Raw genomic sequence first — 27,303 nt, forward strand, 5'->3', positions numbered from 1 at the left:
TTGTGGGTTTTTTTCCTCTTTCTGGATCAGCACAAATAACATGGATTGTTTTGTAACCTAATATACTTAAAAACCCTGGTAGTCTGGCACTCCCATCCTCCTGCTTTGTTACTCTGGTTCTCTCCAAGGAGTTTTGTTAAAAGTAACACCACCAGTCACCCGAGTGGCCTCCACATTCCAAACTACAGGACTCTGGGTTAACTCCAGTTTTCAGGGCTCTTGGTTTATAGGGTTTGAAATTTACCTTGTGGGTATTAACTATTTGGAAACATCCCAGAGTGTGATAATTTAAGATAGCTCTTCTCTCCCTTTCCAGAGCAAATCAGAGTCCTTGGAATAAGGAAAGTGGAGATGGAGATAGGGAAAATGCTTATTACTTGAAAGGAATATGAAATATGAAACATATGAAATATGTTTAATGCCCAGAAGGATCAAAAAGCAATAGTCCTGAGCAAGTGTCCTGAATTAAGGCTATCAGGTTTTGTTTTTTTTTCCTGTTTCTAGTGATTGGTTCAGTTGAGACATCTGACCTAAGCTGCTTCAATCAGACTGAAACCAAAAGATTTTCTGTGAATGGTGGACAAATTAACTCTTTCTTCCATCCTGAATATACTGAAGAAAACTGGAAACCCTGGAAGGCTGGGATCACCAAGTAGGGGAAGTGCAGAATAGTCTGACCATTTTGGGGTAATCTGGAACATCGGTAGGAGAAGGATAGTTCATAGCTTTGCCCAGTTTGTCACAGGACTTTCTAGAGTTACCCCAGTATTTTTAATTGAGGACTTGGAATGCAGAGAGTTTGCAACAAAAGTATATCTCAAGTCTGGTCTTAACTAACAAACAGATCCCAGCTATAAACCGTGAGTACCAGCTCCCTCCCCAGAGGATTGGAGCTACAGTGCATTTGTTATAGCAGCAATTTGAAAGTGAACAGAAAACTTTAAGTTATAACAGTCTACCTTTTTAAAAATTCAATATAATTATGCTTTGTTACAATTTCTACAAATAGATTTTTACTGAATTGTTTCAGGAATGTTCTCACTGACTATAACTGTATGGCTGTGTTGCAATGTTATTCAGCTGCTTGGCTTCAAATTCTGGAATGACTGAACAGGAAAACAAATGACCTAAGTGAGTGCAGAATTTAGTTTGTTTGGGTGATAATCAGGGCCTTACATTTTTATGGCCGTTGGAATTCCCTTGCCAATATATTCATCTGAGAGCTGTGCTTTTAACATCTGGAAAGTATATGATCGTGAGTGTGTCTTTAAAAGGACAAACTCTATTAAGATTACCATTAACATGACTATCAACTTTTAAAATGATTGATGTTTAGTTAATGCCTCATTGCTATATCTCAGAACTTCTAAAAATATAACATGACTAGAGCCTTAATACTAGACTATAGTTTCATGGCTATGGCCATGTGGAATGATAATCAGAGTTGGTCAAAAAATGATCTATTATTGTACTAAGTAAAATACATCCATGGAGCCAACTTGGCAAACTGGCAAGCAAAAATAAATAAATAACTGAGACAAACTTTTGGTTTAAAAACATCAGAAAGGAATTTTATTTGCTCAAATGTTTCCTTTGAATTTATAATTGCTGTTATTAACACATTTTTTTAAAGTCAAGAATTTTTTTCCTTCCTACATAATTTCACCCACACTTCTTTGATTATATGCTCTAAGATAATAATCATAGTTGCCAGTAGAGGCTTAGGAATTTTATAAACATCAATCAATGTCACAGCTAGAAGTAGATGAATCAAAGAATACAGCCATAAATTCTGAAAATGCCTTCCCTATGACACTAGTCAGTCATTACATTAAGAATCATTTTAGATTAAGAGTAAAATGCACTGCATCTTTATCAGGGCAGAAAGGGTTATATTATTACCTGGGGTAAAAAAAGATGAGGAAAGGAAGGACAAAGATCCTCCAATTTGTCATTTGAAAAGAGATTTAGTTATAACCCTTTCTCATCTTCTTCACCCTCCGGCCAAACCAGCCAGCTCTTGGGCTCTAGAATTTCTGGTGAGGTGAAATACAAATACAGAGGGAAGGGTCTTTCTGCTTGTAGATTAGAAGCAAGGGTAGTGATTTGCTCTGTAATCTGCTGATCTCAGGTCTCACCTTAATTCCCACATTTTCTAATGCATGGGGTAAAGTGGAGGATAGGCATGTGTGGGTTCATCCCCTCTTGAAGAAGGATTATTTAGTGCAGGACCCATAGGACATGGAAAAGTAGCCAAACAAATTTTGAAGTAGCTATTTCAAAAGATACAGTCCATAGAGGGTTCCAGGGAGGACAGTATACTTTCAAAATTATTTGTCCCTCCCACTCCAAGTCAGAAACTGTGGAAACATTGCTAAGTTGTATCCTTGACTCACAACAGAAATGGAACAAGCAACTGAGCTCTCTGTAGTGGTTAAAGTATGTTATTAAAGTTTCCTACACCTAGAGCTGAAGCACTGTGCCTGGAGAACATAGATGTCTCTTCTTCAAAACTGCAAACAAACTGTAGTTTCTGGCAGTCTTACTTGTGGAGTCTAGATTACCTTAAATGTCCCACATCATCTCCTTTATATCTTGGAATCTATGCAGGTCAGGGTTAACTCCTACTAACTGCCTTGAAAGGAAAACTCATGAAGAGAACTGATAGGCTATCTCTAGAGTAGTCTCTCAAAAATATATTAGTTTTAAAACTTCCAGTAGTTGATTCAAGAAAGCAAGCCAGTGTCTCACTACAAGGCAGTGTTTACCTAGCTCACACAAATGACTGGTTTACAAACTCATAGCTCAGTGTAGGCTTTCATAGTCGACCGGATCTTATGTAAAATATTCTTCATATCATCTTTGCCTAAAACAGAGGTTGTCGTGGAGACACCATCATCTTCTACCGGCCATAGTTGAAATATGCGAAGTCCCTTGATAAAACTAACAAATTCTTCTCACACATCTGTCTTTCTAACAAGGCAAGTTTATGTCACATGGTGTAAATCCTCTAGAAGCAGTCAATTCAGACAGAGATTTAGACAGTATACAGTATATTTCTGTTACCTGAGCACTGATTCCTCTTTTACTTTGGAGGAGACAGCATTCTTTAGTAAATTAACTGAAGAACTGAAATTTACCTATAGTAAATTTGATAGTGTTGAATTAGATACTTCCACATGACACAATTCCCAAATGTATCCATGTTTCCCTAAATTTCATCTTGCTTAAAACTTTGTGAAATCAAGTTTAAATATTAGGAAGAAAAGAAAATATTATGAAACTGAATATGGTGATTTAAAAATAATCGTTAGAATTTTTGTAAGCAATTCAAAATAATTAAAACAAATTCTATCATAACAGATTTCAAAGAGAGTCTTTGGATTCAGTTTCCAGGACCAGCATTCTGTTTGGAAAGCCTCTAGCTTACAATGAAAACTGCTGCATTTTGCGATTAGATGAAATATTTTACTCAAATTGATAGTTTTTGGAATATCTCTCTGAAAGTGTTGTAGTTCTGGGATTCCTGTATTGCATCTACTATAAAATGCATAATCTCCTTAGACTGAAAAAGCCAAATCAGGCAATTCTTGCCATTATAATTGTTTTTTTTTTTTAATCTTTTCCTGAAAAGCAAATTCAGTTGTCCTAAACTATTTATTCTAGAAACGTTTAAAATAATCTCAAAATGTACTCTAATTTATTTTCATGAAAATAAGACCTTATCCCCCTAGGTTATAAATATTTTTACATGTTGAATATCACCTTAATATCATATTAGGCTTCTTTCTCAAAAAAATGAGTCACTCGATTTAATATTTTTCATAAGAAGCATGCAGATTTTAGACATGGTTATGCCACTACTGTGTCTAACCTCTCTCTCTCATCAAGAAAATAGCTCAAATTAGAATAAGCTCTTCACTATGCTCATTGATCTTGCCTTGATTCTACAAATAGATTCTGTGTTGTAGCATGTACAGTCTTAAAATAGATCCTGTGCTATTAATGCATCAACAAAGCCTGTATCATATGACTTTAAGACCCAAACTCAGAAGGTTCTGGCAGATAAAATCCCCTTATTAAATGCCGTAGTGCATGATTTAGCCCCACCCTTGCTTTTACAATATCTGAATAATTTACAAACTATTTTAGATTAATACCCTATATCAAGTAGACAAAGCTAGTGTCCATTTGTATGTTGGTGGTTTGATTTGTTATAAAAAACCAAGACTCAGTATAAAAAACAAATTAAACAGTTGGCTAATTATTAGCAGAAAGAACAATTTAGTGTGAATGAAATGAAAATTAAATCATAAGTTTTGAAAGAATTTATCAAAGTTTAAATCCCTCTGAAAGATGAACTAATGCTATCATTTGGGGATATTTTGCTGTAATTCATCCTAAAATGTTCACTAGGATACACTCCTTACCAAAAAAAGGGGAAGCTGGGGGAGAGGATTTCAAATATTTGTGGGTGTTTATGAACAACAAGGTGATAAAATAGTAATAGCATATCTTAAAAAAAAATTATGTCAAAACCAGCTCTTCCACTTTTTATGTTGCAATACATTGAAAATCTGCCCAAGGAACTTGGCAATGAAAATGTGCTCTTAATTTTAAAAATAAAAATGGCCCTTCCCACAAGTTCTGCTATAATTCAATTCTCTTTGGAAGTAAGATGGTCTTTTACCACGTAGTTTTCATTCTTTGTAATTACTTTTACCTAATCTGTATTATCAATATAACCTATTTTTTGAAGAAATTTATTTTGCTTCTTTTAAACATTAGTAACCCTCCAGTTCTCGTGGTACTGGATTGTCACTTTTTACTTTTTATTTTTTTTTATGTATTTGTAAGTACATTGGCATGTATTTATTTATTTAGTCTCATGTTGTTTATTGAAAGACTATAACCTGCCCAGGACTATGTTGTGGAGAGAAAAGAACATGCTTAAAAAGCTTTCCCTACCCTATTTGTGAATTGTGACACCCAGGACTCCCCTGACTTGAGCTCCCAGACCAGATACCTTCTGTACCCCAAGGGGTTTCCTGCAGTCTCTTATTCCTCGGATGCAGATGCTTTTTCCTCAGTTGTGGGGCAGTCCAGGTTTAGTCTGAGGAAAAAAAAAACCAATAGACTTGCCAGGTTGCCATTTTGTCAGCTCCTGTCATTTATATAACTTAGTACTGTGAGTCACTTTAAATCCATTTTGAAATTAGTCATGGTCTAATTGTGTTTTCTTACAAATGACGAAAATTACAGTTAATGTCTTTTCCCAGTCCCTTCCTATTATACCATTTTTGGATCCCTGTGGGTAATGTTAGCCACCATCTCCATTCTCCTACAGTCCATCCATACCTAAACAAGAGCAGCATCTCTGACTCTTCAGCACATAAGCTGACTGTGTACTAAAAACAACTACATTCCCCTTTATGATACCTGACCCTTTTGCTCACAGTAAAATTCCTGCTTCAGGTTCAGGTCAACTATAAGTCAAAGGACCATAATGATAACATTAAATTATGGCGAAAGTAAAATAGATTCCTTTCCAGGCTAAAATGAGAAGGAAGGAAAAAAAGACTTATTATATATAAATCACAGCAATAATTAGAACTTATCTTATTTAGCTGTTTCCCCAGGTACTGTCATAATATGAAAATGCCCTAATTTTGGTAAAATTTGGAATTTTAAGATTATTTATATTGCATAGTTAATATGATTTAAGTTATCGTTTTGGTTGAATTATGCTCTCAAAACTTCTCTATTGGATTTATATTTATAAACAGCAGCTGTGTTAATTCCTAATGAGCTCACTTATTAGGTGGAATTAAACAGTTTCTCATTTGCTTATCGCTTGTAGTAAAAGAGCCACAGATTATTGAGCTAACTTTTGAAAAACATACGTGCTAAGATTGCTCTCCAACATAACTTTTAAAATTAATTTTATTTAGGGGCGCCTGGGTGGCTCAGTTGGTTAAGCGACTGCCTTCAGCTCAGGTCATGATCCCAGGGTCCTGGGATCGAGTCCCGCATCGGGCTCCCTGCTCTGCGGGGAGCCTGCTTCTCCCTCTCCCACTCCCCCTGCTTGTGTTCCCTCTCTCGCTGTGTCTCTCTCTGTCAAATAAATAAATAAAATCTTTTTAAAAAATAATAAAATAAAATTAATTATATTTATAGTAATCATCTTAAATTCAATCTAAAATAGTTTGTCACATTTTTAAAATACGTAAACATTTCCAAGGACATTTAGAATACATTGTATCTAAGAAAAGCCCCCCAAAAGTAAAATCTTTTCATGCATGACGTTTTATCAATACATCCCAAGTTTCTGTATTGGTGTTTCTTTTTACCCACTGCAGTCTTTCTGGTGATCAGTTATACACTCTGTATATGGAGAAATTTTAATATTTAGTCATTGTTTTACTCTGTAAACATATATTGAATTCTAGCCATATGCTATGAAATATGCTAATCACAAAGAATACTGAGACATTTGGAAGAAAGGAAACGCATTTGAGCATATGTATAAAGTAGGAATTATGAAAGTATTATAAATTATATTTTGAGCCTCTTTATTATATTTAATAAATCATATTGTTAGATTCATTGTATATTGTAAAGTATTATTTTTATACCACAATACTACGTAAGGTTTTGTAAAATACTCCAAATGGGAAATATGATATGCAGAACGAAGTAACAAATATCTACGTAAACTAATCTACGTAATTTAATGTTTTCACATCTTTGCTTCATTTTTTTTTTAAAGTGAAGCATTACAGATAGATTGAAGCTCTCTGCACATCTCTCTTAGATTCTCTCTCCTCCTTTCCCCCGAAAAATTCACTAACTTGAATTTCTGTTTCATTATTGCAATTCATGATTTTATACTTTTAATACATAGGGATTCTAAAACAATACTTGGCATTAATTTACATATTTTTTATACTTCCATGAATGGCATTCAACTTTATGTATCTTTACGTAATTCTTTTCCCATATCAATGTTATGCATTTGAGATTTATCTACATCAAATTAATTCTAATAATTTCCAAATGAAAGCAGTGATTTGTGAGAAATTTTTTGTGTTTCCCTATTAGTGTGTGGGAAGCATTTCTCTAGAGGTTATTCTTGGAAATGGAATTGCTTGGTAGGGTATAAGGTAAGTTTAGTCTGTAACCTTTCCAGAGCAGTGGTACCAATTTATTCTCTTTCAACATTGTATAAAAGTTTATGTTTCTTTCCATCCTTGCCAACTGTTGTATTTTCAGACTTTATATTTCTTGCCAAACTGATGAGCATGAAACAGTAAGTTGTTGTTTTGATTAGTGGAGAAATGGATTCCTTTTCATAGGTTTATCAGCTTCTTGACTTTCCTCTCATGCATATATTTTCTGTTCATATTCACAGACCAGTTTTCTACAGGCTGTCAAGTTTTCTTTTTGCATTTTAAATACAAAAGATCTAAAAACAAAGGTGTCCTTTGATAACCAGCTAAAGCACCATAATAATTTATAGAAGCTTCTAAAGTCCTTATGGTTGTCATAAGAACTAAATCAGCTAAAGTATATAAAGCATTTATCAAGCCTGGCACGTGACATGCACACAATGACATTCACCACTCCCATCATCATCAATCATTATCATCATCTTCGTTATATTATTATTATTATATATCAAATTACCATATATATGTGTATCTATTTCCAAACTCCATACTTAACCACCAATTCTCTTTGGTTATTAGATAACTGGTATCTATTTTCTATTCCTTTAATTATCTATTTTTGTATGATTTTGTTTTACATGTGTGCTTTGTAAGAAGCATATTATAGGATTTAGTTTTTTCAAATCCACTTATTTCTAAATTTATACGTATGTGAAACACAGTTATACTCAAGTGATTACTGATATATGTAGCTTAATTATCTTAACCTTATTTTATAATTTATCACCCTCTTCTTTTAACTATTTTTTCTACTTTCTTGTCTACTATTGAACTGATAATAGTTTTCTATATTTTCCTTTTCCCCTGTGATATTTGGAAGCCATTCTTTCTATAGTTGCTTTTATGTTTTTGACATACATTCTTAACTATAAATTTTTCTGTCAAGGCCTAAAGTAATCATTATTTTTATTCTCCTCCCGAACACTGCAAGTTCAGCATGCTTTAATTACTCATCATGTGGCTCTTCAATCTTGATATTTTTGTCTGTAGTTTCATGTATATTTTGATTAACATATAAAAAAGGTAGTTCGATTTTTCAGTGGAAATAAATTGTATTTTGTTTTCTTTCCCACCCTCACTCTACATTTCTTTTTGCATAGTGAGTATTTTTTCCTAGTTGTCTCTAATTATCCCTGGGGCACTGTAGTTCACAACCAGGTCTAATGATTATGATTTATGTGTTCCTGCCCCGTCTGCCCCATGGGGATATTAGAGGTATTGTGGATTCAGTCTTCAGGGTGGCGCTTGGCTCAAGTTATGGACTCAGGACTGAATGCTCCCTTCCCAATCTATCACACTAGCCAACAGAATCCCAGGCAGAAAATAAAATGACTAGCATGTTGGGGCTCCTGGCTGGCTCAGTCAGTAGAGCATGCGAGGGATTGTGGGTTCGAGCCCCATGTTGGGTATAGAGATTACTTAAAAATAAAATCTTAAACAAAAACAAATGACTAGCATGTTTTTGCAGCCTTATTTTATAAGTAGGATACTGCTGGCTACCTTATACCTAAGCTATAAAGCAGTGTGCCTGGTTTTGATCACTACCAATTCTCTTGTTTTGTTAAATATTTTAATACCCATATCCCAAAGGGGCTAAACCATGGATATACTTCTGCTGGCTTCCAGACCCAAACCCTTCAGCCTCACTTACTCCTTTGCGTTTCTGGTTCTATTACTGGTTCACAGAGATACCTAGCTTGTTTTTGAGGCTGGTATGTCTTTTAGATTGTGTTCAGGTTTTATTTATCTGTCTTTGCTTTTGGGTGTGCAACAGAGAATAAGCATCAAACCAGGAACATCCTGTGCTATTGTTAGCATAAGTCTTGAATTGGTTCTTCTAAATCTAGATATGCTTAAAATCCAAATTTCATATTGAGGAAAAGAACTATGACTTATACTTTATTTTACACAGTCATTCATGAAACCATGGAGTTAAGCACAGTTAATGATGAGGATGATTCAAAATAAATGACCAATAACTATTGAATAGTTAACTGAATGGATGTTATCAAGGTTGTTACTTTTTGTGAGGGAGCAGTCTGTATATTATCGGAAGTATATTAATGAAATTTTATGACGGCTATGAGTATGCATTTATATAAAGGCAAAAATAATTCCTCTTTTTTTCTATATCAAATTTTTTTTTAAAAAATCACACAGTTTGGAAAATAGAATACTTGCCTTGTATTAACTTATCATAGTTACATAGTTGCTCAACAATCCCAGTATATTAGAAGATGTAGCAATGGTTAGATGAAAAAGGAAAAAAAGAGTCTATGCTGTTCTAGTTAAAATTATAATTACTACTTTGATTATGTAACAAGACTTAATTTTAGGTAAGGTCACATATTTATGTTTATTTTTTCTTATTTCCAAAATCAGATATAAAATTTTCTAAACTCCTCCTGTTGTCCACTGACCAATTTAAATTTATTCAACTTCCTTTAAATATAGACTTACTTTCATTACTTGTTTGAGGCAACAAGTCTACTACTTGTTAATAATGGGCTGTTTTATCACTTTTTTTGTATTTCTGTGTAATTTCTATGCTATTAACCATGTCCATTTCCCACTATTACATTATATACTTGGCAGCAATTATCTCAGATGATTTATAAAAAGATACTGCTGCTGAATTCAGAAGTTATTAAAATAATACTTTACATGTTTCACCCTTTGTTCAGAACACTTTAACATGCATTAGCTCATTGAATTCTCACAACAACAGTATGAGAAAAGCAGTCTAAGCATTCTCCCTGCACTTTATAAATCAAATACAGTGACCTCTGATAATTATCTGTCTACCCACCCATAACAACAATGGAAAATAACATCCAGGTAATTTGGTTCAAAACTGTTTTCCTTCAGACATTGCAAAAATATTGAAGTAGAAGACAAATGATAACAGATAGTAAGATATGACTCTAAATTACAATGAAGATCATTAATTACTTGGGCTTTTTTTTTTCAGATTTTAATTTTAATGAGACTTTCAGTACGTAGATAACCATTCTTTCTTTCCCCCTGTAATGCTTTCTGGCCCAGTGAGTTCTAGGCCAGAAGTTGTCCAAGAAATGTACGCTTTTCCAATGGCACCTCTTGGTAGGAGTCTTCCAAGGACTCAGGCCTGAACTGTTCTCAGCAAGAGTTCAGTATTTAAAAAAAGGGGGAGGGTTCCAGTAATGAAAAACTGTAAATGTTAGAAAACTAGAAAAATAATTGATTACTTGTAGAGAAAGGGTATATGTAGTTCTCTACTGAGAACATTGGAACTTAACTTTCAGGCAAGAAAATAGATGGGTTTTCCAAATGTTTTTTGATAGGGAAAAGTTACATTAAAAGAAAAAGATTTATTCACTTGAATTTGTTTAGCAGTAGTAAAGACATTGGTCAGATTGTATATTACATAAATGATTCTACACATACAGATATATTATAGTATTAGACTTTGTGTAAAGTAAAAATGGATACACCTTTGAAATCTAGGATGAATATATACATGTATAAATATAGGTATTCTTCATCATACTGAAAAAAAGTATCACATATATGTCATACATACATTTTCAGAGTGGATGATACTTGGAAAAAAAAATTGGGAGGCCAAACCAACTAGCCCCTGCTCATGTTAATGATTGTATAAGAAAGGCAAGGAGCAGGATAAATTTGAAAATTTATCATACTGTACAAAGGTTTTTCAGTACGTCTTTCATAATATTATCAATTATTTCATACTAATTTATGTAATGCAGATTTTAAAAATAATTACCTTTCCATATATTTTGAGGCAATATAAAATGAGTTAAATAACTGCATATGAATAATTTCTAGCTAAAATGATTCAGATTGACTGTATTTTCATAAGCTCCCTTTCCTAATTTTCTTTATGGACTCATACATAATGTTGAAGGTCATATATTTATCTCTTAGTCTTTATTGTTTTCCATTTGCATTATTATGGCAATTAAATGAAAAAAGTGTCAGAGAATGAGATGTATTAAGTACAGGATGCCTGAGGATATAATATTAAACACAGATTCTGCTATTACTATCAAAATGAATATTAAAATAACAGTGCTACTTTGAGGGTAATGCTTCTTTGGAGAATATTTTCTAATAAGCTCACCATAAAATGATAGATAATTCTACTGACCTCATAAGTTTTCTGTCGAAGCTAATAAGCTGTTGAAAACTCGTTCAGATACAAAATTCTTCGAGATTATATTATAATCAAGACTATTGTCAAAAACTACCAAACATGAATATGATTTCTTGACAAAATTAAATCTAGCAATGAGAAAAATAGACAATCTAATTACACATTATTGAGTTTTTCAAATAATGACCTTGCTTACTTGATAATAAATGCTCCGCTCACATTCCCTCTAAGAGGCTGGGCATACATAGATTTAATGTCAGAGTCTGGGTCAACAAAAAAAACTGCAGTAATTATCATTATTTCACCATCATCACAGTTGAAACATTTGAAAAATTAGGCATTAAAAATAGTAGACATTTAGAATACCAGAAAGTTCTGTGACTGAAAATGTTCCACTGGCCTTAAAAAAAATGTAATTAGCATGTCTCATGCTTACCTCAAGAGCCTTGTCATCATCTTATTTTGTTCATTAAGCTGCAGAATAAGAATGAGAAGATCATTAATCAAATTGGTATCATGTACATATATATATAAATGACAAATGGATGTGCAGGGGAATTCTGAATGGGTGTGCAGGTAAGATTTAGATGACAAATGTGGAGAAAGCCCTAAAGCAATATTGAAAGTTTTAGAGCTTTAAAAATTCAAAGGATGACCTTTAAAAAGATACTCCCCATATGGTTTTTAGAAGCCATAAATAAACATTAAAATCTAATCATATTAGTACTCATAAAACTATAGGTATCAGACATGATTATCTTAATCAAGATACAGGTAGAAAGTTCATGCAACCTGTTATATAAACAACATCATCATGCCCTAAATTTATGACGTTTCCATTTTCTTCAAAATTTTTATTTTAGCTAATCATGACCCCGAAATTAAAATATTTTTATTTCAATTCTTCTGAATATCTGCATCTTGTGAAATCTATCATCCATACCTTTTTACTACCTTTAACAGCCTGGGACAACCACCATGTCCTTTGGTCAGCTATACTCAAGCACACCATCAGTGGTGTAGCTGGTCTTCAGCCAGCTCTAGAATTTTGCCTGGCCTTCATCTTACTGAAATCCACTACCAGTGACACCTTGTTTTATTTTGATTTGTTTTTCACATTACACGTTTGAATGTGCTTTTGGTTTGTGGAGCTTACTTTACTTGGGAAACCTAAGCTAACATCACAGCTACAGTAAAATGTATTCTCACTACATTTTTTGTTGTTGTTGTTATGTTAGTCACCATACAGTACGTCATTTGTTTTTGATGTAGTGTTCCATGATTCACTGTTTGCGTGTAACACCCAGTGCTCCATGCAATACATCCCCTCCTTAATACCCATCGCCAGGCTAACCCATCCCCCCCACCCCCCTCCCCTCTAAAACCTTCAGTTTGTTTCTCAGAGTCCATAGTCTCTCCCATGGTTTGTCTCCCCCTCTGATTTCCCCTCCTTCATTTTTCCCTTCCTTCTCCTAATGTCCTCCATGCTATTCTTTCTCACTACATTTTCATCATCATGCTCTATATTACCTCCAAAATGTGTGCTTTTCCACTGCCAACCACTTCCAAAAACTAGATTCTATATCTATTATTCAAAATAATGAGTATCATCTTAGTTTGGGTATGTTGCTCCTATGAATAATCTGTTCTACACATCTTCACTAGATGATGAGCTTCTTGAGGGCAAGGACTAAGTTGTTCATCTTGGTGTTCCCAGAAATGATTATAATAGTAAATGTATGTTGATAAAGAAGTACAGAAACAAATGTGTAAATGAGTGAATAAATAAATTAGCATATGAAAGAATTCAGGTTTTTCTTTATACTTTTCTGATCCATTCTTAATGACACTATACTTTTACCTCAACTATAGCCACAGGCTTCTATAATGAATATCTTGTTCTTTATTTCTCCCTTTTCAATATATTACATCCTCTACTATCTTACTTATACTATTTCATCTGCCTGATCATTTCACCCTTTTGTTTGAAATTCTCAATGAGTCCCAAATGATATAATCAATGACAAAATCCAAAAAGAAACAGACACCACTCAACTTCTCTCTTGTATAATAAGAATACATGTTACCTGGAATGGGATAAACCATTCTCTCTCTCTTTCATGATGTCACTAGCTCTCCCATGGGTCTACTGTCCTCTCTGAACTCTTTCTCTGTCCATCGGATTCCTGAGCCCATTTTTATTTTCTAGCCATAGCCATCATGGCCCCTTCAGATTCTTCTCCAGATTATGACAGTTGAGCTTTAATCTCTACCACTCACTGGACTGTTTTTCTTAACTCAAACTCACTGGCTCATCTTGATCATTCACACAAAATATTTTAATATTTGCACAGAATATTTGCTCCCTGAAATCATGGAAGGGAGGCAGCATCTTGTGATTAAGAAATATGACCTGTAAAGCCCACCTTAGCAGAGCTGTGGGCAGAGCAAGTGATGTGAGAATAAAATGTGGAATGAAAAGCGCTAGTGTTGGATTCAGTCGACATGGCTAGCTGTTACAAGCTGTCTGTCCTTGGGCAAGTTTCTTAATCTTTTGTTACCTTAATTTCTTCATTTGTATACTGGTAATTCTAATGAGATCAACATGGAATGTGAGGGTGATCTGGCTGTAATATCTGCCCCCCTCCATTGATTGCCAGGGTTGATTCACCTGATGTGAATGGCTGGGTGGATGTCCCCTTCTTCCCTCACGGCTCCGTGTGTGTCCCTCTAGAACATGTGCACTCGGTGGGAGAGGGTGGCCTTCCCTGATAGGAGAGGATGGTTCTTGGGTCAAGTGTACATGAGAAGCTACACTCCTCTGCTAGAACCTCTAAACAAGTTTTTTTTTTTTTTAATATTTTATTTATTTATTTGACAGAGAGACAGCGAGAGGGAACACAAGCAGGGGGACTGGGAGAGGGAGAAGCAGGCTTCCCCCTGAGCAGAGAGCCCAACTTGGGGCTCGATCCCAGGACCCTGGGATCATGACCCGAGCCGAAGGCAGACGCTTAACGACTGAGCCACCCAGGCACCCCTAAACAAGTTTTCTAATAGGACCAACCTCATAGGATTAGTATAAGCATTAAATGACCATACACATAGAGCATAGAATCATACCAACCCATAATATGCACTATAAAGTGTTAAAGGGTCAATTATTTTCTAATCCCATCAAGGCTTAGGTTAAATAAAACCTCCAATCCAGACTTACCTGCAGACCCCACTCACTACCATTCCTGGGACAACTAAAGCACAGCTATTATTTCTTTTCCTCTGGGATTGTCTTCCCTCTATTATATTACCAGTTCAGGCTTTCTCTCTCATCCATGTTCTTTGCTCCTCCTACCTGGGGAGAACACCTATCAAATATTTGTTTAATTTAATCCTATTCAAGGGGAAATCCCCACTTTGAATTATGAATTTTTGGCAAGTACAGTATTTTCACTATTTGCAGGAGATATGTTTAATATTGAAGAATATGATTAGATCTTTTGCAATCCTTTTTTTCCCCAACTTGAAAATTGCTGATCTGAAAATAGAAACCTCATCTGGTCATTAGCCTCTCTCTGTTAAGAGCTCAAATGCTCTCCCTTATTTATTAGATGAAGATAGAGTTAACATGTACAGCTAATCCTGGCAAATTCTGATATTCCAGCTCATCAGGCTCCCATTATGAATAACTATCTTATAGAAGACTTGCAGTTGTTTAAACTAGATGACTAATTGGAATAAAATGTCTAACATACTAGTTAAAAAGATCAATTACTTGAACATAGTTAAAGAAGAATACTAACTCTAATGTAGTTGTTGAGGTTGTATAAATGCTCATTAAACTTTATATGTCATGGTATTCAAGTCTCTTATCTCAGGAAATATTTGTTTATAACAAATGCTTAGTTTCCAATGCCATCCATCTTTTATTTTTTTAAGTTTTTATTTAAATTCAAGCTAGTTAACAAATACAGTATAATATTAGTTTCAGGTATAACCATCCATCTTTTAAAAGGAGGAAATAAAATGGTCAAGATATATTAAAAATAAAAATTGCAAGCTGTCCTAATGGTTAACAATATTCTTTATTGCATAACTAATCCTAGTAGTGGTCAACATGTAGATTCTGACCACTCCTTCTTTTAGAATACTTAATATATTTTTAGTACTTCTTGAAAAAAAAAAAACCCTCTTATTTAGAGAACCAAATATTGTGAAGGCATTTCATTGTCCACAGACCCCCTAAACTTTTTTATCCCTCACAGGTATAGAATCCAAACTCATCTTTACATCCAATGAAAGACTCCATTGGTTGATTTTTAAAAATGATTTCTTATATGACAAAATAAGAATTATTTGAATAAAATCATGAAAGACTGAATAATCGTGGCCCATAGGAGAGAAACCTCCAATCTGGTACAGGATATCAATTATTTAAAAGTGAAAATGTCATTATCAGCTAATCTAAAATAAACAGACAACACACCCTGACTCCAGTTAACTTAAACAGGAAAGTGAGAATGCCATAGGGAAACTGAGACAATTGATAGCAAGCCTGGAATACAAGGACAGAGCAGGAGCCAAGGCACAGATGACGCAGGATTTGACCATTTTCCAGATGGATGCCCACTGCTGCCACTGGCACTAAGACCGTCGGAACCCTACCAACACGCAGCCAGACCCTCACTGCCCCCCAGCACACTCTAGTCTGCCACTGCTGTCTCTGACTGGCCCTACTTCAAACGATTCTCAATGGAAGTATATTCACCCTGGATTTCTACATATTACAGGTTGTGTTTCACTTGTAAAAAGTAAATATTTTACTATACTGAGTGAGTCACAAATCATTCCTGTAAACAATTGTGAATTTTTCAGTAACAGAGTTACAAATACCATTCAGTGTGTGTGTGTGTGTGTGTGTTTATGTGTGTAGTTCGGGGATTTTTTTCTTTTTTTTTTTTTTTAAGATTTTTATTTATTTATTTGACAGAGAGAGACATAGCAAGAGAGGGAACACAAGCAGGGGGAGTGGGAGAGGGAGAAGCAGGCTTCCCGCGGAGCAGGGAGCCTGATGCGGGGCTTGATCCCAGGACTCTGGAATCACAACCTAAGCCGAAGGCAGACGCTTAACGACTGAGCCACCCAGGCACCCCGATTTTTTTCTTTTTAATATTTTCCCAACTCTCATAATCCATAGCTAGCTGGAGAACCTAAAGATGATCTGGAGGGGAAAAAACCACAATAATATTTCATTGGAATTTGTATCTCAATAGTAAACACAGTCACAATAATTCAGTAAAGAAGACAGTCAATAGTCATATATGTAAAAACTTATCAGTCAATAATGGCCAACAGAACTGGGGAAGAGACAGCTTTTAAAATATGTGAATCATCTTTATATCAATATATATCTATTTATATAGATATATAAATTAGGTATAAAGAACAGTTACATTTGATATACACAAAGGCTTAAAAAGGAAACAATGAGTTTAATTTTAGAGCAGTGATTTTGGAATAAAAAGGTAATTGTATCAATAAGGCACACGTTCTGTGTTATTTTTTCTAGGAAAGATGAAGAATTTTGGTTAATGTCTCCTTATGTGATCAGGGGGAAACATGTCAGCCAATAGTCTGTAGCTGGAAGATCATCTCATAACAGCAAAACAGACTGGACCATGTAAATGTGGAACTGGCAGTCCTGCTCTCCATCACAGTGTCCCTCCCGTTGCACTCAGCTCTTCAATATACAGGCAGTGATGTGCTGCTAAAATATTTAACAATTAAGTTTTCTAAGTGCAGTTCCAGTACGAGCATTGGTTGGTATAGGTGTAACAAAGGTGTAACCAAAATTTCAGTTGTTTGTCAATAATGTTAGTGACTATTTTGCTTAATTAGGCCAATAATGTTTGAATACTGAAGAATATCTCCTCCATTTTTTATTTTCTATTTACATTGTGAAATCTACAGAATCCACACCCTCTTAAGTTGACACTTCATTATTAGCATTTTAACCCATTACATGTAAATTGAGAATTTATTCAGTTTATAACTTATCAAGATATTTCTACTGGATGTATATATCTAGTTTATACATGTGTTAAGATGGTGATTCCGGGGCGCCTGGGTGGCTCAGATGGTTAAGCGTCTGCCTTCGGCTCAGGTCATGATCTCAGGGTCCTGGGATCGAGTTCCGCATCAGGCTCCCTGCTCCTTGGGAGCCTGCTTCTCCCTCTGTCTTTCTCTCTCGCTCTGTCTCTCATGAATAAAAAAAAAAAAAATCTAAAAAAAAAAAAAAAAGATGGTGATTCCGTTTTTACTTCATCTTTCACCAAATAAATTTAAAGAAGATTAATGAATACAGTAATATTATATAGTACTTTATGTGTTTATATACAAATACAGAATATTTTCTAATAACTGGTTGACTTGATACTTTGTTAAAATTTGCTTTATTAAGTAGTAAGAAACAAATATAAAATAAGTCACTAAAGTGTGATTCTGGATCTCTTTCTGGCTAGGGTTCCTTTGAGAATGTAATGACCATGTAAATATACATACAACATTTTGAATTAAATAGTTGAGGATGCAATAATCCCAATATTTTAGAAGTGCACATACACATATATATGCACTCAATTTCCATCTGATGCAAGCTTTTATTTATTTTGCTGAAAAACAAAGACATGCTAAATTCCTTTTCCATAGCCCAAATGGATTTATACTTTAAATGAATAAAAAGCACAATGTAAATAACTAATACAATTTAAAACTTCCAATCTTTTCCCAGAAAATTAAACCAAAGTGTCTAATCAGCCCAATGTGTTTAAGTGGACAAAACCTGATTTAATTATGTGGTTTCTTTCTTTTTAAAGTGTGACTTGGTACACGATGTGACTCATTAGAAGTTGTGATATACCCTGCCAATAAAATCTAACAGATTGCACATTAAAACTGGATAATTAAGTTAATATACAAGACATAAACTCACACATCTCATTTTGAGCTTCTAATCAGACACCAAAGGTAAGACAAATATTTGAAGCCAAATGCTTCAAATCAGCAAACACATGGTATGTTTAAAAAGGCAGGCTTACTTCATTATTTTAGCACATGTAACACTGTTAAATGCTAAATCACAGAGGAAATGTAGATTCTGACCACTTGTAAAAGAAGGCATCCGTACTGAAGCAAGAGTCACGTTCTTAGCATTGTTCAAAAACATAAAATCATGCCTAGAAACCAGGATGACAGCATATAAAAATAATGCAAATGTGTTTCCTATTCCTTAGGCTACAATCTAAAATAGTGACAAAAATATAGAAAGCTATTGTAATGGATATATGTCTGGATTTTTAACCACCAATATTTGAACATTCTTCCAAATTGAGAGAAATATGTTTTGAATTCCAAAACAGAAAGCCAAGGAGTCACATAGTATCTCTATTTAACCCCGTGCAACTTAAGTTATACTCAATTATATACAACGTATGCTCAGGTAATTGGTGCTTATACTAGGAGTCTTAGTGGTAAGGTGAAGATTTGGGCAAAGTCTAGAAACAATTCAGTGGCGTCAGGGAGAGTCCACTTGTCAGATCCTCCTGTGGCTGTCCGATTATTCTGACCAAACATGTATTGGGTTATGATGGTAGCTGTGTCTTCTGCTGTCCTGTCCCTTGGTATCTGCCAGTATCCCAGTTCTGATTTTCCAGATGTGTTGTTGTTTCTAAAAATTACTCCTTTTTCATTTGAGACTTAATTTAAAGTTGCTTAAAACTGAACAGTCTTACTGATACATATTTACAGGATAAGGACAGTAAAAATATATGGCCATCATATGAAAGAGAACAATAAAAGTACATTATATCAAAATAAAGTATAACACATTTTAAGAATAAATGGTAAATATAAATAAATGGGAAAAGATGGGAGAAATAGCCTTATAAAAAGTTCTTGCCCATAATAAAGTAAGCAAAATTATTAACTCCTTTATGATCAATCCAGAAAGATGTTCTGAAGTAAGTGAAATCATGTTAGACACTATTTAAGGGGAAAGGGAAGGGAGAGAAAGTCAGAAACTTTGGTAGTCTTTAAAGGAAAATAATTCTAGGCATGTGACATTACTTTAAGAGAAGGAAAAAAAAAATCAAAGATGGGAATGAAAAAATGACATTAGGCTTCCTGGGAAGAAGTTCAGAAAATTGTTTGGACTTTTAAAAAGAAAGAAAAAGAGAGGAATGCTTATTTAGTAGAAGGGTTTGATGTATAGAATAAGGACCTAGATCAAGCATCTATAGTGAAATAGAGAGACAGAAATAAACTTCCTGGAGCTAGGAGTGGGTGTGATATGTTCAAAATAACCTGCACTAGAACCCCTGTGGCAATAGAAACAAAGGTAGATTGCTAGGGCAGACGCTCCGGGGGTGAGACGAGTATTATAAGAATCTTTTGTGAAATGACCATTTCAGAAATTGTTCTAGAAGAAATGACATCCAGGACAGTGCTGAGGATGACAGAGGTTGGAGGTATACGGGAACTAAATGAAGAAGCAGCAGGATATTACAGTCAAAGTATATGACAATCAAAAGGGAGTTACACTGAAAATCACTTTATGTCCTCACCTGAGCTATCAGCAAAATGATACCTTTTTATCCAGTTAGTCAGATGTTATACGAGTAGGAAAAAGTCAGGAAAAAATGTGAGGGGAATTGATCTTCATCTTGTGTAGTTGAAGTTGACAACAGATCACCCAATCAAATTCGAAGTGCAAACAGATGCTCTAGGAAACTGGACCCAAAACATGAGTGTGAGGTAGAAGAAGTAGGATAAAATTTATCACTAAATCAGGAGACTTGAATTTTATGGATTTGATGAGCTGTGGTCACTCAGGCTTCAAGATATACCCTATTTTCTGGCTGCTACATTGGGCATAGTCTTTCTTCTCGTATAGAAGTAAGGGAGAAAACAATGATCACAAAGTTGAAATCAGAAGAATAAGACTCATTAGGCTGACCACTGGATGTTGAACATAAAGATGTTCTTCTTATTATTAAAATCTGTTAACTGTAGATCAATCTGAAAGCTACGAAAGTAATTACTTCCTTTTGCTTTTGGTGATATAACTCTGTGAAGTCAAAACAATATTTTGTTTTTAAGCATTATACTTAATATAAAATCCCTGACAAAAAGTTCACTGTGTCCCCTGATTGAAAATTTTATCTGAATATTTTAGTACACAAATGTCACCTTGAATAATACTCCCAAAAGCATCTATTATTTTCAGTGATCAAAATTTTAACCAAGTTATAGCAAAAAGGGGAAAGAATTTCATTCTGTAATACTAAGAAGCCCTCACTCTTAGTTAAAATAGATAAGCTAATAATAAGGTGAAGGTACCATCTTCAAAGTGTAAGATGGAAATCTCTAAAAGAAAATGTGCACCTTTTCACCTGAATTTTTTTGTGTATAATTGAATGTGAAAATCCACCTTTGGAAGCGTAGAAGGAAATATCCAGGAAAATGCCAGAGTAGTGTGAATGGACCTAAAAGAGAGATGTTTTATATTGATAGGTCAGGGAAGTTTTCCTCCAAAATATTGCAATAAACTGTGTCCTAAAGATTAATTAGAATCAGGCCAAGTAAACAGTGGCCAAGAGAACATTCAAGATAAACCAAACGATATGTATAAACACTTCAGAGAAAGAGCTGGAGGCCAACTGGGAATTTAGAGGGCACTAGAATGTAATGAATAAAGAGGAAAAGGGGCTTCAGATAAGTAGTTACTGGTAAAGCCTGATAGAACATGTAAAGGATATGAATTATATGCTGACTAAAATAAGAAGGGGGTTATAAAGTTGAGGTTATCTATAGAAAATGGTAGAGGAGAGTGAAAATAGAAGCAGGGAAACCAGGAAACATACTGCTATTCCAAGAGAGCAGGGCAACCTGGATTGGGTAGTAGAAGTAAAGAATAAGAGAAGAGAATGGATTAAAGTAGAAGGATTTACTGAGGGATATCAAGTCAGACAGAGTTCAGAAGGGGGAAGAAAGTGGAGGACAATACCAAGATTTCTGGCCTGAGCAACGAAGTGGAGTAGGGGTGGTAGCAGTAAATGGATATCAAAAATTCAGTATTGAATGTGGATAATTAGAGATGTTTGTAGGTTATGCGTGTGATAATGTAAGTAAACAGCTGGATATACAAGACTGAAAATGACAAAATATCTTCACTAGAGAAATAAATTTGAAAGCAAACATATGAAAGGCTTTGAGGGCTTATCAGAATGGATAAAGGTGAAAAGTAAAATGCAAAGATAAGTATGCCTAGGATTGAGCCCCAGCGTGGTAGAAGAGGATTAAGAAAGGTCAGACAGGTAAGAGGAAAACCAGGAGAATGTGCTAACTCTTTTCATAAACAAATCGAATGTTTCTAGAATGGATTCTTAGGCCACAAGGAAAATCTCAATAAGTAATAAAATTTAGAACATGTTTTTAGTAAACTGATATAAAAAATATAAATTAATACCAAAACCTCAAAAATATGATCCAAGGGCGCCTGGGTGGCTCAGTTGGTTAAGCCACTGCCTTCGGCTCAGGTCATGATCCTGGAGTCCCGGGATCGAGTCCCGCATCAGGCTCCCTGCTCGGCCGGGAGTCTGCTTCTCCCTCTGACCCTCCCACTTCTCATACTCTCTCTCTCTCTCTCTCTCTCATTCTCTCTCTCAAATAAATAAATAAAATCTTTAAAAAAAAATATGATCCAAAAAGAAAAAAATTTGATAAATTGGACTTCTATTCAAATTAAGAAGTTCTATATGTAAAAACCATTGTTAAGGAAAAAAACATTGATTGGGGGTAGATATTTGCAAAACACATTTACATGTGTTAGGATGCAAAGCAACAGAAACTCATCCGTTGCTGGTTGGAATGCAAAATAGTATAGACCCTTTCAGAGACAGTTTGGGTGTTTCTTGCAAACCCAGACATAATTTTATCATACTATTCAGCAATTGTGCTTCTAGGTATTTACCAAACTGATATTAAACTTTATGTCTCCACAGCAATCTCCACATGAATGTTTATAGCAACTTTATTCCTAATTGCCAAAAACAGGAAGCAAGCAAGATGTACTTCAATAGGTGAGTGGATAAATTGTGGTACATTCATACACTGGAACGTTGTTCAGCAATAAAAAGAAATGAGCTATCGAGCCACAGAAAGATATGGATAAATCTTAAATGAATATTGCTAAGTAAAGAAGCCAGATTATAGACGAACTTGATGGCCAGGTATGTGATGTTCTGGAAAAGACAAAGCGTAGAGACAGTAAAGAGATCAGTGGTGGCCAGGAGATCAGATGGCAAGAAGAAGGCAAATGAATAGATGTAGCACAGAAGATTTTTAGGGCAGTAAAACTATTGTGTATGACACTGTCACAGTGTACTCGTGATACTGTCCATTTTTCAAAAGCCATATAACTTTATAGCACAGAGTGAATCTTTTTTTTTTTAAGATTTTATTTATTTATTTGACAGAGACACAGCGAGAGAGGGAACACAAGCAGGGGGAGTGGGAGAGGGAGAAGCGGGCTTCCTGCTGAGCAGGGAGCCTGATGCAGGATTGATCCCAGGACCCTGGCATCATGACCTGAGCCGAAGGCAGACGCCCAACGACTGAGCCACCCAGGCGCCCCTGCACAGAGTGAATCTTTATGCAAGTTTAAAAAAATCATTGGGAGATTAGGGGATCCTAGAATGGAATATAGAACATAACCAAACAATCTAGCCATATTGAAACTATATGAAACAACCTCACTGAATGGGGTAAGGATAAAAAGTAGTAAGTAACTTTGGTAATGAGTGGAATCTGCAAGACTTAAAGGCAAAAGAAACAGTACGTAAGAATTACAGTCTAGTTGATAAGGTTGATCCTCATGGGGATATGGATTAACAATTCTGATACTCTTACACATGTATACTAGATTTGAAAAATTAAGTAAATGGATGGTAGATGGTGTGAGCCCGGTTTATTACTTTTAGAATGGGAGATTTCAGATAAACAAGTGAAACAGGGTAAAATTATCCACGTGGTAATGGATTAGAATTGGAGACATTAGCACAAACTCACGTTTAACTTAATATAAAGATAGTTACATATAAAATACTTACAGATATGTGTATATACAGAAATAAATACAATACACACATGTATTTCTTTGCTCTGTCACCTGAGAGGGCCTAGAAGCAATGATACCCCAGTAGCAATTAGCACACCTAGTGCCTAGATCTTGGTTTCTAATACCATCCTTTAGTAAAGGAAACCAGGATCTTTGGAGAAATGGCTTATTCTAGCAAGAGGGCAGGAAATACAGAGATGAGCCTGTAGCAACTTGTAGTGTCAGAAAATGAGGGCTTAAAAAAAGAAAAAAGAAAAAAAAAAAAAAAAACCCAGCCCACAACAATGGAGTTATGCCAAAGAGACTCAGAAGCCAGTTGAAAGAACTACCAGTGGCCAAAGCTGAAACAATTTGAGCAAGAAAATAAATAAAGTGGTATTAGATTATAAGCCACTGTATTAAATAAATATTCATGAATCCCTACTGATATAAATACATGATTGAATAGATTTTTAAGATGAGAAAGAATAGAAATCTCCAGTGCAGAAGAATTCCAAATAATTTATGTATATACTCTGCCCTCAAAGAAACCGAGTAGAACTGTCACTTCTTAAGTGTGGGTCATGTACAGTGAGTTCTTTCCAAAGTGTACAGTATGCAGAAAGGGAAACAAAGAATAGCTTTGCAGTAGAGAAACTTGGCAAGCACTGTCTCATAAGGTGACCAAGGTAAGTCACATTGATAGTATGTACCTTTGCTATGATATGATGAAAAATGGCATTTTACCTCTCTGGTTTCCCTCTCTCCCTCCCTCCCTCCCTTCCTTTTTCCCTCCCTCCTTCCCTCCCTCTCTCCCTCCCTCCCTCCCTTCCTTCCTTCCTTCCTTCCACCCTACAACCTCAATCTAATTACAAGAAAAATATCAGATAAATACCAATTTAGGTATTTAGGAGCATTTTATAAAATACCTATCAGTACTCTTCAAAAATGTCAAAGCCTTCAAACTTCTTAACGTGACTCATATTTATTATTCTAGACTCATCACTTTTGGGGACCTTGTTGCACTCTGTGCTTCAGCCATTCCTAATTGCTCATAATTCTGGAAGTATGGAATATTGTGTTTAGCCTCTGGCCATTTTTGTGTTTTTTGTTTTCTTTTTTTCCTCTACCTTTCCTTCCTGTTAACTCTTACTCATTCTGCAAATCTTGGCTAGAAAATAGCTTTTATTGACCCTTAAATTTGGATTAGATGACCTTCTTTGGCTCTGGCCTTCATACAACACAGTACCTCTATTATCAGGGTACGTACAATATTGCAAAATTGCCTTTGTGTTTATCTGCATTTATTACTATATACAAGAACCTTGAGTGCCCCTTGTCTCCCGTGTGTACCTATTACATGGTGCCATGCCTGACACATAGGGGATGATCATAAATACCTCTGAATCAATGAACGGATAGATGGATGGAGGAATGGAGGGATGAAATAGGCATGGTGTGTTATTTTTCAGGACCAATTGACTTGCTTAGGCTTCATCTTTCAATTATACAAGTGTTCTTGCATAACTGTTACTGGCAGTAATCGTGCTGAGCAATACATCCGTGAACATAGTGCTTGTAACGCCAGGGTTACGTCAGGGCTTCTGAACCTTGTCACTGCTGACATTTGGGGCCAGAAAATTCTTTGTTGGTGGGGAAGGCTCTGTCCTGTGCATTAAAGGATGTTTAGCAGCATCCCTGGTCTCTACCTACTACATGCCAATAGCTCCTCACTTATGACAACCAAGAATGTCTCCAGACATTGCCAAATGTCCTCCAGGAGTCCAAATTACTCTTGGTTGAGAACCATTGGGTTACACTGGATTGGTTTATACAGATACTAAGCTGGTATTTATGATAAAGTGTTGTGATAGAAGATGTACAAGATGATAAAGGAGTTACAAGGAGTACATGAACCAGCCTAGGGCACTAAGGAGAAGAGCAACTCTTCAAAGTGCTAAAGAACAAATAAGACTTGGCTGCTGCCCACAAGAAGGATACGATACAGTGATTACAGCAAGTGGGCAAATAGACCATTAAAATGTAGTGTGGTAAAAGCAGTCACAGAAGCAGAGAATGATACAAACACAGAAGGATCCCTAATTACAATGTCATGCCTCCACCCCTGAAAAGTTACATGAATAAGGGAGATGAGTGACAGCAGGGCAGGATTATGTTTATTACCATTAAGTATTTACAGAGCATTCACTGTGAGTTTTGGAGTCCAGAGATGCTATAGAGGACATGACAAAAAATACACAACTTAGTTTCTGCTGTCAAAAATATTAAATAATTGTTGAAGGATATAATACTTAGAAAAATTGTTAGAAAATAATGGAACTCTAATCCTCATAATGTAGTATATAGAAATAGCAGTTCAGAAAAGGGGACAATCCATGTGGGCTGCAGTGAAGCAGCTTAATGGACAATACGGGATTTGCCATCAGGCTTAAGGGGAAAAAAGCAAATGGGGATGATAGACCTGTCCAGGTAACAAGGAAATGAAAACACAAAAGAAAATCCTCCACGATGAGAATAAGCAGGATGCTGGAGCTCGGAATCTGATACTAGAGCAATACTGAAGGGTTAAAGTAGGTAAAACCAGGTTTTGAAAGCATGGAAGCTGTTGCAGTAGACAGATTAGAATCAATGCTGGTTCTTGATTAGTACAACAGTAGAGTTAAAGGTGTACTTGAATATAGTCAAATAGGAATATGAAGTATTGATTCATAACAGAAAGAAGGAGACAAAATGATGGTTACAGTAATCCAGGGTGAAGTGACTAAGGCCTGGGCAAAGCTAGTGACAGCGGGTCTGAATACGAAGGGTGAAATCAAGAATTGCAAGCAATAGAACTCAGTAAACTGAATTGTTCGCTCCTTTGTTTTCTTGTTTAAAATTTCTGTAAAGTTTGGCTTTGAAGAAAATAATGTGACTAGAGAAAATGGAACGATTGGAAAAGAGATGATGAAGGTAAAGAAAAATTCAACTAAAATAAAGGATCCTTTGTCGGGACCAGTGATTCTTAAATCTGACTGTATTTCTGAGGCCTCCGGAGATTTTAAAAGATACTTATGGTCAAGGACCAACCCACAGAAGCTGATTTATTGGCCAACAAGAGGCTCTGTATTAGATGGTTTTAAACCTTCCCGCAGGTGATTCGTATGTGCATTTAAGGGCCAAGAACTTACAGGGTCTGGACGTACCTGTGACTGTTTTCACCTGGAGACCATTGACACTCAGCTTTCTGTTAGGTACACAGTTTGTCAGTAGGTAGTCACAAATGGTGAGCATTGGCCATACAGCCTTTCCTCTTTTGGATTATGCACCAACCAATGATTTCTTTAAGCTTCCTTTTTCTACGGAAAGTTAATAGAACTTTAAACCTCGTAATGAGTTAATTCAACAGACTGGTGATAGCCCACTATTAAGCATTCCCAGCTATTGGTAATAGTTTTCACAAATTTAGCCCACACAAAGTGTTTCAGAATGAGATTATGTTTTTTCAATGGAATTCTGTTTTCCCTTTTCCTTCTGAATGCAGAGGAAATGGAGTATGAAGAGAAAGAATAAAAGGGAGAGCTGCTCTTTTTTGGTCTCACTCCATTGATAACATTTTTCAGTGTTCAACAAGGACTTCTTTAAAGAAGAAAAAGTTAGTCATTGGGTCGTGGTATATTCATGCCCATCCATGCCTCTATGCCCCTCCAACAGTACATGTTTTCCTGATGAGTTAAAACTTTCAATGTTGGCATAACATGACTAGA

General features: G+C 35.4%; 1 long non-coding RNA gene across 1 annotated transcript in view; it reads left to right on the plus strand.

The window, feature by feature from the left end:
- The first annotated feature begins 564 nt into the window (after positions 1-564).
- LOC123839034 (uncharacterized) overlaps positions 565-27,303 on the plus strand; it is a 99,642-nt gene continuing 72,903 nt past the window's right edge. The window contains exons 1-2 of the long non-coding RNA XR_010409842.1: positions 565-860; positions 22,443-22,520. This is a non-coding gene — a long non-coding RNA (uncharacterized LOC123839034). The remainder of the gene's footprint in view (positions 861-22,442; positions 22,521-27,303) is intronic.

This window comes from Mirounga angustirostris, unplaced genomic scaffold (assembly GCF_029215605.1).
Source record: "Mirounga angustirostris isolate CCGP_5_RB_7025 unplaced genomic scaffold, mMirAng1.0.hap1 SCAF_3, whole genome shotgun sequence".
In the NCBI taxonomy this organism is placed as follows: Eukaryota; Metazoa; Chordata; class Mammalia; order Carnivora; family Phocidae; genus Mirounga; species Mirounga angustirostris.